The 13,056-nt window shown below is 39.7% G+C and overlaps 1 protein-coding gene across 2 annotated transcripts in view; it reads right to left on the bottom strand.

Annotated features, from left to right (window-relative positions):
* MDGA2 (MAM domain containing glycosylphosphatidylinositol anchor 2) overlaps window positions 1-13,056 on the bottom strand; it is a 661,668-nt gene that overhangs the window by 458,605 nt on the left and 190,007 nt on the right. The window lies entirely within an intron of this gene.

Genomic DNA, 13,056 nt, shown 5'->3' with positions numbered 1-13,056 from the left:
CATTCTAAGGCAACTAAAACATTATGAGCTAAGCATTCCAAAAAACAGAGGCACACCACAGCCACCAAAAAACTGGCGCGAAGACCATCACCTGCATTCACACCTGGAGTCTGGATAAGTACAATCACAAAATGGCCCTTGGCTGATCCACCAGGTATCCCTTTTCTCTTGAGCCAGTGAAAACATTTCCATCTTAACCTTTTCCAGTGAAAAGTGGCCTTTTTATATATAAACATGTTTTAATGCACATTTTTGGGTTTGTTCAAAAAAAGTCTCTTTTTTTCCCAACAAGAAACGGAAAGACAAAAAAGTTCAGTTTCTTAACAAATGAGAAAAATCACTTTTTGGTAAATTTTTAAGTTTTCATTTTTTGGTGTTATTTTTAGAAGAGAAATAGGAATATTTCCACAATAAAATTAGAAAATGAAAGTTTTGTTAAACCCTTTGTGGGGGTTGGGTTTTTTGGGGATGTGTAAAATATTTACCATCCTGCAAGAGGAAATTATACTGACTTCTTGGTACTTTCCATACATTAAGAATACAATTGATTTCCAAAGGGTAAGCGTACTAACCTGGTCATCTTAGCATATTTAAAGCCAGGTAATTATATTTTAGGCACCTAAACTCATCATGTTGTTTCAAATGTGTAAGGAATGCTTCACTCCCTGATCTACACTGGCATGGGATGTTGCTAGGTAATGCAAACCAGCTGATGAATCCTTCCGCAGAGGCAGTGGCATTTCAGTGCTGGTGAGAAGGAGGATTAAGTGATTACGATCGATCAATCAATATACAGAGTTCCGTTTGGGATATTCTATAGTTGCTTGATTCTTGAAAAAGGTGCTAAACACTTTAAAGTATTCCGCTGTTTAACTGTACACTCAAATACCCATTTGCGTATTTAGTCACTTGATATTTTAGACACAAATGAGGGTGAATGTGTACACTTTTCTACAAAAAAGTGGCCTCCAGTTTTTGAAAATCTCTATTTTCTGAGTTATTTAAAAATGTGCAAAAATAGTAGAAGTGGTTGTGAAATGTTTTCGCTTGAAACCAGTGATACCTTGCCCAATGTTACCTAGATGCCAGCCCAACACATTTGCTGAATTGTGTTCCTCTTTGAACTCAATTCACTTTAGACTGCTTGCTTTCAATAAAACTAAAGCTAACAAAATGCCATGAAAAGTTGATGCATACAGGCAGCAGTTACCAATTCCTTTAACAACCCCGGCCATGGTTACTCATTTTACAGAACAAACCCTCAGTAAACCCACAGCCTTTACCAGAGGTCAACAAGAACATAATCATGACCTTGTCTGCAGTAATAGAATAAAATAGAATCCCATGGTACTGAAGACTGGGCTTACTCTTGGTAAGAATCAAAAAATAAAATGCAATAAAAAAAACAATGACAAAATATGATGGAGAGATCTTTTTCCTCCTACTGACTATTCTGCATGAATGTAAACTGAAAGGATGATTCTTGGCCTGCACGTGATGTAATAATGAATATTGGAAACGGAGATAAACTACCTGGGGATGCAAAGCATTCCTCTGACCAGGCAGCATTGGTCTCTGCTATGCAGTACATTTCCTAGTGTCCTGCTTCTTCACATCCTATAATTCTAATAGACAAAGGCGCTGAGCCTGAAAACACTTTTGCAGGTGCTTAACTTTATGAATACAAGTAGTTCCATTGACTTCAAGGTACTAGCTTATGGAACACAGGATGCTTTGAAGCAGTATTTGAGGATATCAAGTGGACTATCCTCTGCTCCCAGTATATATGCAAAGATCTGCCATAGCCTGCCAGTCTCAGACCTCCTTATCTGGCACCCGTTTTTGTAGCTTGCCTTCAGGTTACCTTCAATCAGATTTTCCATTGTTAGTCTACTGGTCTTATTAGCCAAGCAAGTTGAAATATATCCTGCCCACCTTCCAAAGATAATGTCTTGTTGAAAGACATGATCTACATCTCCTTTGAAAAAGGGATAATAAAGTAAAAGAAAGAATCCACAATAGTTGATACATCTTTTGTTGCCAAAACAAAAAATGCTGTGTTCATCTTGAGTACACTCAAGTCTTGAAAATGAAATATTTCTTGTGTGTAAGAGCTGGCAATTTTAATTTCCCGTAATACTATTATGATGATGATTATTATTAATTTCTACTGCGCTAGTGCCTGAGATCCTCAGTCATGGACAAGTACTCCACTTTACAAACACAGAACAAGAACCTTAAAGCTGTTTTTTGATTTATTAAGAGTAGAACAAATGTGCTATATATTACCTTTTGAGTTGGGTTAATTTTCTTTGCTATTCTTTTTTAAGCAAGATGGAGATGGATTGCTGCATAGGGATGGTACCAACATCTAAAGCCTAAATTAATTATTTTAAAAAAAACAGTTTGTGTTTTTGTGCTTTTAAATGTCATATAAAATTAAAATATTTTAAAACAGTCATCAGACCAAATTCTACTAGTATAAATCTGGAGTAAGTCTATCACCAAACATGGAATTACACTAACATAAAAAATACAGCTTGCTAAATTCTACTTAAGTACAAAAATAAATCTTATCTTGACAATCAGTAATAAAAAGAACTAAATAATGAGTACTCCAGTTTGCAGTATGAAATATGATTTTTGTAAATGTGCTAATTAAAACTTTTTTCAATTATAACTTAGTATCTTCTAACAGTGATTTATCCTCAAATAGAAAACATTTATATTCATAAAATATTTATCAGGATTTTTAATTCAGTAAATTATCAGCACTTATAATTTTCAGAGCTTCTATCCAAAAACATTATTATTATTATTATTATTATTATTATTTGCTGACAAGCATAAAAACATGTTTTCTTCTTTACTTTAGCCATAGCATATACAAAAATGTAGCCGGAACAATGGAAATAAATAATGCTGTTTTTTCAGGACCACGTGATGTGAAACAGCGCTGGTCCAAGCAAAACAAATAAATCCAGATTTCAAAACTTGCAGAGTTCAAGGTGGTTTAGATTCCTGGTTTCAGTCTGGCCCATTTTACAAAGAGGGGCAATTTGCATATTCAGATCTAGATCCAAGTCTGGATCGCAAAGAGTCCTAAAGTTTCTAGGTATAGAGTCTGATTGGATGGATGTGACATAAGATGGGAATTCAGGAGACCTGGGTTCCATTCTGGATTTACTGCTGATTTGTGCAATCTGGGGCAACTCATTTAACCTCTCGGCCTCTCTTTCTACCTCTGTATAATGGGAATAATTATTTGAAATGCTTTGAGATATACAGATGAACACTAAGCACTGTGTCATTATTCAGATCAAGGTTTTGCATCAGACTCATCTCTAGCCTTAGTATATAACTTTAATCCCTGAAGGTGAAAGGCACCCTGCTGCAGAGGGCCAGCACAAGGCAGGTGTTAAGTGGAATTTAAGTAGCACCTAGACCTTGGGCCAGCCCTCTGCGCCATGTAGGGTGACCAGATGTCCCAATTTTATAGGGACAGTACTGATTTTTGGGCCTGTTTCTTATATAGGCTCATATTACCCCCCTGTCTCAATTTTTCACATTTGCTGTCTGGTCACCCGAGTGCCGTGGTGAATTTCACTCTAAGGCCTTGCATGGGGGTATAGTGCTTCATAGAGCCTCAAATGAGCCTGCAATACTGGGGTGAACTTCACCACAACGGCCTGATGAAGCCATTTAATGTTAAGTGACAACCAATCTTGTGCAAAAAAGAACACTGCCATGGTGTGAGGACATGGGGTCCTACTTTGTGGCTGCAGTACAGTGCACCTCTGTGGATTGAGGAAACCCCGTAACAAAGATCCCAGGAACCGAACCGAGATTCCAGTGATGGTAAGCACCTGGCACATGTGAATCTGTATCTGTCCTTCACTGCAGTATACTCACATGGAAATACTGAGCCATAGCAAAGTTACCCATGCCCAGAGAGCATGGTTTTTTTGACAAAGAACACAGGAAATGGGAGGATGGATAAATTTGTGTCATCTTGACAAGGAATTTTCTTCTACAAGGAAGAACATGCAAAAAAAAAAAAAGTACCAGCAAATAGAACAAGTGATTTTATAGCTTTTTCCCAGTTCACAGCTTATATTTAAGAGAATTATGATAGAACTGGCATTTCAACAGCATTCAGTAACCACTGCGATGGGCAAGCATTTCACAGGGAAAATAAATGATTGAAAATTGCATGCACCATCGTTCTTGTCCCCCCCAAGGAAAATGTCAACAGCTGTAAAACATTATTGTAATAGTTTCTTGTCTGAATCATTTTAAACAATATGTTCATACAATGGAAAAACATTTTTAAAAAGATGCAAGACACATTAAGACGTTTTCAAAATTCTTAACTCCTGCGGTTTTGTCTGTTCACTATAATCTATTTTAGTGTTCCTTTATACTGACTGTATTTTTAATTCACTATTAGCTTGGTTATGTCATAGACTCTCTTGAGTTCCCCTTGTCCTACTAACGTGAATTAAAATATAACACTCCCTGTCCACACTTGGGTTTAAAATGTGTTAGTCAAAATGTGTTAGCAAACACAACAACTTCTTACTCTAGTTTGGACAAGCCCTTAGTGTTTGGTACTGCAACAACTTAGCCTCTGAGCACTCTTCTACATTAGTTACATTGGCAGAGCGAGATCCCTAGTAGACTTCATGGCATCTCTTCACCTCTTTTCTCTTTATGGGATTCTCTGCTGAGGGGCAGTTTTGTTTTTTTTAAGAGGGAAGGGGGTCAGAGGTAGCAGTTGTCTCATTCTGGTCATGGTGCAGAAGGCGGCTTTCAACATGACCTAAGAGTCATCAGTGTCTGGATTCATCTCAGAAGTTTATTCCACAGTCTGAGAATGCCTTATCCGCTGCTCTCCTGTGCTTTCTGATCTGCACTGCCCTGGAAAAATGCAACTAGCATAGCAGTTTCTAAGCAGAGATGCAATGTCAAATGTAGCTGGACTTTGACCCATTAATGGCTTTGAAGTTCAGGACCAAGGCATTGAACTAGCAGCAAGAGCCAACTGGGAGCTGGGGAGGGAGAGGAACAAAGGCAAAGGCAAGATGGGCTCATGGCAGCCTGAACTTCTATAACTGTGTTCTGAGCAAGTTGGAGTTTTTCACTTGTTTTCCGATCCAACTTCAGATACCGTGAATTACAGTCTGGAGGTGACAATGCCTGGATCATTGTTGCCATGAATTCATCTGGGAGCAAGAGAGGAAGTTTCTCATCTGAGCTTCCCATTTGTTTCTGGGTGAAGTTCAAAGAGTTGGTTCTTATCTACAAAGCCCTTAATGGTATTTTGAGAGCTTGTCTCTCTCACTATATCTCCTCAGGTCAGTTGTGATCACCAGTCATTTCCTGAGACTGAGCTCTTTGAAACAAATGGGTTACTCTCTTGTGGACAATCCAGGCCTCTGGACCCCACCACACCTTAAGCAAATGTCCAAAGCCAGAGTTTAGAGTGTTCCAGAAAGCAGCACAAGATCTATCTGCACTCTCTGACGATGGGGGCTATAAACAGATGGCAAGGTAGGGATGTACTATTATAGAGTCCTTTGATAGAGATGTAAGCTAAACATTTTGAATTTCATTCATTCATGGCATCCAGAGGCTGAGTCAAGGTCACTATTAATGATTTCAATAGATAAAAAAATAAATCAGTAAAATTTTGTTTGAGAACAGACACAACTTTCGTGTAAGTAGGAAGCATTCTTAAAAGGGAGCATTTCTCTTAGGGGGTTACACTTCAGCACCACTTGTATAGCTTGGCATGGCAACAACAGAGCACTGAGTAACTTTAAGAACAGCAAAGAATTGTTGTGTGAACATTTGTAAACTAAATATATTAGAATTCTGGTAGACTTCTGAAGATGAGCTGAATATCTGGCTTGGTTTTGAACAACCCCCCCAATATCTGCCTAGATATTCAAATATATGAAGACAGCCTTGTTTGGCTTGTCCTCACTGTAAATGTTTGAGTCAGGCCATGCACTTGCTTAACAGTCTGGGCCTGATTCCAACCCACTGAAACTCATGTGAAACACTCAGGTCTTCAGTGAGTTTTGTTTCAGATTCTTACTCCAGGAGGGATTTTTTTTTAAGATTAGCTTGTAACCAGGTTCCATCAGGCTCTGTACCTCTTTGTAGTTAGAAATATGCAAAGAGTTTTCCCATGAACTGTGGCAAAAATCTGTCCATGGCTAATCATGTAAAGCAACGTTTTCAAGCATGCCGTTTGTTTTTACATAACGGTGATTAAAAGCACAGTGTTAGCATCTGACTTGACCCCGTTAAAGTAAACATTTTTCCTGTCAGCGTGTAGCAGCAAACCTTTCCATGGGGACAGAAATCAGCACTGCTGCGAGTCTGCTGCAGACAAATGAGCCGCACGGTCAGAAGAAAGCGGCAGGTGGCAGCACACACAGATTTGGATTGTCTCCATGGCTTCCGATAGATTTCATTATCAGTCATGTGGAACATGGTCCTGTCAGGGCCAAAAATGTGGCTGCTCCCCTTTGCCAAGGCATTCTCTTACACCCCATGATTCCTGGCATTTAACACCGGTGCCCACAAACAGACAGCCCAGAGAAGCATCCCACAGGATGAGGAGTGTTTTCCTGTTCCCCCAAGCAGCCTGTGTTCACAGCAACGTGTCAGAAGAGCTTAGAATTATCTTGTGCACAAAATGAGCCAGAGCCACTCCACACAAATGGATTTTTCCCCCCAACTCCCACAAACTAAAAGAGCTTTTACTGCTGCTTTTGTCTACTTGTAGTTCACCCTTCTTTTTCCTAATTGCTTATTCATCTCCTACGTGCACTGTTTCAGGAGATGACTGAATTGATACCTGAAATGCATGTTATAGGAAGATTTATCTATCATGCCCCACAAGTTTGTAAGAATATTTACTATGGGACCCTATTACATTTCTGTAAAGCCCACTGAATCATTTGTATTAAATTCAATCAATGTTTTTTTCATAAAGATTCACTTTTAAAATGTTGCATGACTGTGAACTCTGGACACTTGTTTATCTCCGTCTCTCTTTCTATGATAGTTTCACCAGCTTTTTTGGGTCATATATTTAAAGGGTCTCTCTCTGTTTTGATTCAAACAAGTCAAAAAGCTATTTACCCTACCTCTACCTTTAATTTTAATATTTTTCAATTTATTTTAATCACATTTGTGTATTGCCCAAAGATGAAGAGCAACAGAAGAAATAAAAAGTTAGTACACCCAATGTTCCAGTAACTAATGCACTGAATTGCAGCCAAGAATTCCTGCTCATTTTGCTAAGGAAAAAAATATCCATCTATTTCTCTGAATTCTGATAGGTAAACCCCACAATAGCTGAAGTCAATTAGACTACCCACATTCTGAAATTAAGCCCATGAGTAAGTGTTTGCAGAAAAGGGTCTCAGAATAATAGAATATCAGGGTTGGAAGGGACCCTCAGGAGGTCATCTATCTAGTCCAACCGCCTGCTCAAAGCAGGACCAAGCCCCAGGCAGATTTTTTACCCCAGTTTCCTAAATGGCTCCCTCAAGGATTGAGCTCACAACCCAACCCTGGGTTTAGTAGACCAATGCTCAAACCACTAAGCTAACCTTCCTCCCATTATGTCTTTGGTCTGTAACATTTCATAAGACAACAATGGCTTACTGAGTTCAGGACAAGGCTAATTTTTAAGAAGCCCCACTCAAGACTGTTTTATTCATGGGACAAAACTGATGCACTTTTATCATCATATATAATCCTGTTTGTTACGTCCTTGAAAACATATGCCCTGATCCTGCAAAGATTTACACATATTTCATCCCTCAAGGTCATCGTGACCCCAGTAGCCACAGGGAGTGGAAGATAACAATGATAGAACATAGCCACCTTTGCCCCCCTTTTCCAGGCCCTGGCCCAGTAGCCACTTGGCTGCACCCAAAGATTGGACCTCAGTTCTTCATTTTATTTATCTAGATTCCCAAACTAAGCATCAAGAACAGGCAGAAATCAGTAGAGAGTCTTGATAGTGTAAAGGTTCCTTATACATTCCTGGTTTTTATGGGATGCCCATTAGCTATTCATGTGTTGTGTTAGTCACTGGATCACTAAGGACTATGTACAGCAGGGAAATGACACATTCAGTCTCTGTGGAGAAAGGAAGGAATGGCTTGTCTTTTCTGTACCTACAATGGACAAATTATCTCTGAGATCTTCTAAGGAAAGTCATTGATGTTGGTTAGAGAGGCAGCTGCTTATCCATCTTTACAGTGCAGGGACTGTGCTGGCCAGGAGCCAGTAAAACAAGTGACAGTGAGAAAACCGTGGCCAACGGAAGAAAGACCCAACCATTTCCAATGATGTAATGGAATAGATGAAGCTCTTTTGGAGTGTTGAGTGAATGAAGATGAAAGACACAGTAAGAATTGCATATTAAAATACTTTCAGTGGTTATGAGTCAAGACACTGGTAAAAATTATGTGAGGAAACAAAGGAAAATGACTGATAATGAGTGGTTTATCGAAAGATAATGAATAGCACTAAAGCAGTTTAATAAAATGGTCACTACTACTATAAAAATGTGAATGCAGTAATCAAGTCAGAATATAGCTACAAGAAAGTGACAATTACAAGGTGATGAATGCTCAGGAGAGGGCACTGTTCATTATGAGATGAAAGGAAGGCACTGATAATATACAAAAACATACTCAAAGATGAAAGGGGGAAATTACTGCCCTGAAGCTAAAGTACCTACTGGAATATACCTGGAGGGGGTTGGTTATGCCATCTCTTCAGACCACTCACTGAGCTTATGCAGAATCACCAGATGCAGAACTGGCCTCAATTACTGTATATTAAAGGATATTTAGCAGCTTCTTCATTAACATGCTTGCATAATTCTTTTGAAGAATATAGAAAGTTATATAAGGAGCAGACCCTGTGACAACCTGGGAAGAAACATCAACTCCTTGAGTAATGTGGAATCCACTTCTAAAATCCTTCTTTAGATCCACATTACTATTTGTATTACAGTGTCTGTCAAAAGTGCACGATCAATCCAGTTTATCACACAGCTCTGCATTGCATCACAATGATATCAACATTATATATGCAATTTTACTCACACACATACACTCTCTTAAAATGGAAATATTAGGGAAAAGACTGTTTCAAACGCATTTCTTTAAAGCTCATCAAAAACAGATTTGATTGAACTACAGAGGTAGACTTGATATTGCCCCTAGTTAATGCCTGCTGACCACAGATATTTCCAGACCAATGAATCCAGACTTATTTTGCTGCATTTACAATTTTCAGTGCACCAATCACTTCGGGTTTTGAATTACAACTTGCTGGCCTGTTCGAAGTAGCGAGCACTTGCACAAACTAACTACCGTCAAAATGAGCTCCTAACGAACTGTTGCCCGGGACTGTAGAATAAGGAAATTGTGGCAGAGAAAAATCACCCCTGGATGAGCAAGATTAGTAAACCCAAAGGGTATTTTAAGAGCAAACATTGTTGCTGAAATCTAACAGAGGAAGTTGAAACCAGCTGCAGGATGCTCACTGCAGAAGCCTTAGCCCGCCCACCACAAAGAGACCCAGGTACGCTCTTACCTTAGGGGAATGCCTGCCTGGTGTTCTCTGGATCTAACAACCCAAGACAAGCCACCAGGACTCTTCCTGGCTAGGAGCCACCATTTTGGAACCAATCAAGTGGACCTGGGCCAGCTGGTGCTTTATAGCTTCACACAGCGCTACCTGGCGGTAGAAATCGGGTATTGCAAACTATTGAGATGAATAAGGAACAGTAACTGCTTAATTGTCCGCTTTATCACTTCTGTTTCTTTTGCCCCCTCCCCGCTCTTCTTCTGTCCTGAATGGGTGCTGCTGGTCTCCCCTTGCTTGCTGTCAGCCAAAGGAGCAAACTGGTTTAGCTGAAGGAAAAAACAAACCAACCATGTGCTTTATCCATGAATCAGACCATGGAAAGACAGCAGAGTTGAAAGAAAACAGATTCAGAAGCCTCTAACATCATCACTGAGCACCTGGACAAGGCTGTTCAGGCCACACCTCAGAGGCAAAAACTTTGTAAGGCACAATAATTACCTGAAGCTCAATTTTTAAAAGCAGAAGTGACCATTTGATCATCTAGTCTGACTTCCTGTATATCAGAGGAAAATTGCACGAGCCATAGATGTCAGATGTATCACTACATAGACAGACATATCAGGGATTTGAACCTGTGACCTTGCATAATTAAGGGAAGGGGCCCACACCTAGGCCACAGAGCAACACCCTTTGTTTGAGTGAGCTTGCACTCTCAATCACAGCACACTGTTTTATCCTGACTAGCCCTGATTAGTCCCAATCTCCATCCTTTCCCTCACACTGCAAACCGCAGCTCCACGCACAGGAGGAGCACTCACCCTCTTCAGTTACAAGCAGGGCAGAGGCCTCAGAGAGAGCTTTGAAGGAATGAATTGTGGATTGAGTGTCCAAATGTAATATTCACCTGGGCGAACTGTATTCATTGGGACAGACCAGAAGCTTGAGTTATAGCCCTCAGGGAAATAGTTGAAGTCAATGTATAGAGTACTAGATTTTAAAGCCAAAAGGAACCATTAGGTCATCTATCAGATTCCTGTATATATAGGGTTATTCAGTTTCACTCAGTTACCCCTGTGTGGAGTCCAGTAACTTGTGTTTGACAAAAGCACACGTTGCAGAGAGGCGTCCAGTCTTGATGTGAAGACATCATGAAATCTACTATTTCCCTCTGTCATTTGTTCCAGTGGTTCCAACAGTTAAATATATGTGCCTTCTTTCTAGCTTGACCATGTCTGGCTGCAGGGTCCAGCCATTGGCTCTTGCAATGCCTTTTGCTGCTCGGGGGAAGAACCCTTTAGTACGGGGTATTTTCTCCCTATGAAGGTCTGCACACACTGTAATTAACTCACTTCTCAGTGATACACTAAGCAGATGGAGTTCTTTATATCTCTTACTCTGAAGTATTTTCTCCAGCACTTTTGTCTGCACCATCTCTAATTTTTCAACCTTCTTTGTAAAATGTGGACACCAGAACTGGGCACAGTCTGCCAGTATTGGGCTCATCAACATTGTACACAGAGGTAAAACCACCCACCTACTCCTGCTCCCTCGTTCATGCATCCAGAGATCTTCTGTGTGCTTTTTGCCACAGGATTGCACTGGGACCACATGTTCAGTTGCTTTTCTGCTATAACCCCTGTGAGGCTGGCAAACCAGATGCCAGCTCAGGTCAGAACCCCAGGCCCATTCACATATGTGTTAGTACAGATCACAGTGTTAAATGACTAAGTGGGTATTCAGCTGTTTAAACTTTATGAAAACTAATGGAATGTTACTTGCATTGTTTTCACTTATCTTGTTATAATGTAATAGCAATCCCTTGTTATAATGTAATATCAAACATTTACATTGTGTATACCCCTGTGTCTAAATAACCCACCAAAGAAATCTTGTCAAATGCTAAGGAAGGACTTAAGGGCTTTAACAGAAAATGCTAATTTTAAATTTTATGCAAAGCTAAGTGCATTCTTCACTCATCATCATCACCACAGGAAAAGTCCACATGGGTAGAGACACTATCAGCTTGTCTTCTGTCAGAAGAAGCTATAAATATGGATTCAAAGAAAGATCCTGGATCTCTGACTGTTTGGACTCTTACAGGGAAGTGTACCAGATGCAAAGCAGAGATCCTCAGAGACAATCTGGACACCTTAAAAGCCTTTTGGGAAACTTGCAGTTTATCACATCACTGCCACAAGGTGGAGTTACAAACGGTGATTCACTTCTTTATATATTTTGCCAGCTTTAACCTCCCAATAACTCCCATTTCCTTTTCTCAGCTAATAATCTATAGTTAGGTTGCTGTAGATTTGGCTGCCAGCGTTGTCTTTGTGTAAGATCTGGAATACGAACTGGTCTGATGTAAGTGGCTGGTCACTTGAGACTGGGAGAAACCTGCTGTGGTGTGATTTTAGGTTTAAATCACTTTTTATCACCCAGTTCAATTTGCATGAGTGGCAAGACAGGCTGGGGAGTCTGTGACTCTATGGTAAGACTGATATAGTGATCCAGGAGTGCACATTTGTTCCTGGCTTGGGGAAATCTAATTCCAGAATGTACTACCAGCTTGGGGTATCTCCCCTATTTCTGACAGTCCATGCTGAGGTAGGCACTCATGGTTGAGAGTCACTCCAGACAGTGTGACAACACCTATATCCTTTCCAGAATCACAGCCTTCCAGGATACATGCCCTGCAGTCCCTGTGCCTAGGTGTATTATTTTGCATTTGGCTGCATTAAAACACATTTTGTTTGAATATCTCCAGCAACCGAATCACTGTGTGACTGCCCTGCCCTCCTCGTTTATCACTCTGCTAGTCTTTGTATCATTCACAGATTTTATCAGCAATGATTTTACATTTCCTTCCAGATCACTGATGAAAATGTTAAATAATGTCAGGCCTCGTACTGATCCCTGCAGAACTCCACTAGAAACATCTGCATTTGAAAATGATTTCCCACTGACAACTATTCTTTGAGATCTATCAGTTAGCCATTTTTAATCCATTTAACATGTCCTCTGTTGATATTGCATAGTGCTATTTTTATCAGAAGGTCATGCAGTACTAAGCTAAATGCCTTACAAAAGTCTAAATTTATTACACTTACACAGTTACCTTTATCAACAAATTTTGTAATCTCGTGGAAGAATGAAATCAGGTTTGTTAGACAAGACCTATTTTACAGAAAACCATGTTATCTGACATTAATTATGTTCCTCTCCTTTAATTCTTCTTTATCCATTATTTTGTGCTGGATGCAATACCTTTTCTATTTTAAAAAAATCATCTATAATTTTTAGAAATTCTAATGATGTTTTATTACTGGCTGCATAAGACCTCCAGCATATGTCTCCCAAAGTGAAGTTCCCAATAACACCAGATTTTTCTTTCCACATTACAGACAGGTGTTCAGGGAGTAAGTCATC

The sequence above is a fragment of the Gopherus flavomarginatus genome, chromosome 5 (assembly GCF_025201925.1).
Source record: "Gopherus flavomarginatus isolate rGopFla2 chromosome 5, rGopFla2.mat.asm, whole genome shotgun sequence".
Lineage (NCBI taxonomy): Eukaryota > Metazoa > Chordata > Testudines > Testudinidae > Gopherus > Gopherus flavomarginatus.
The sequence above is the reverse complement of the archived record's forward strand: the minus strand, read 5'-3'. Positions and strand labels throughout refer to the sequence as shown.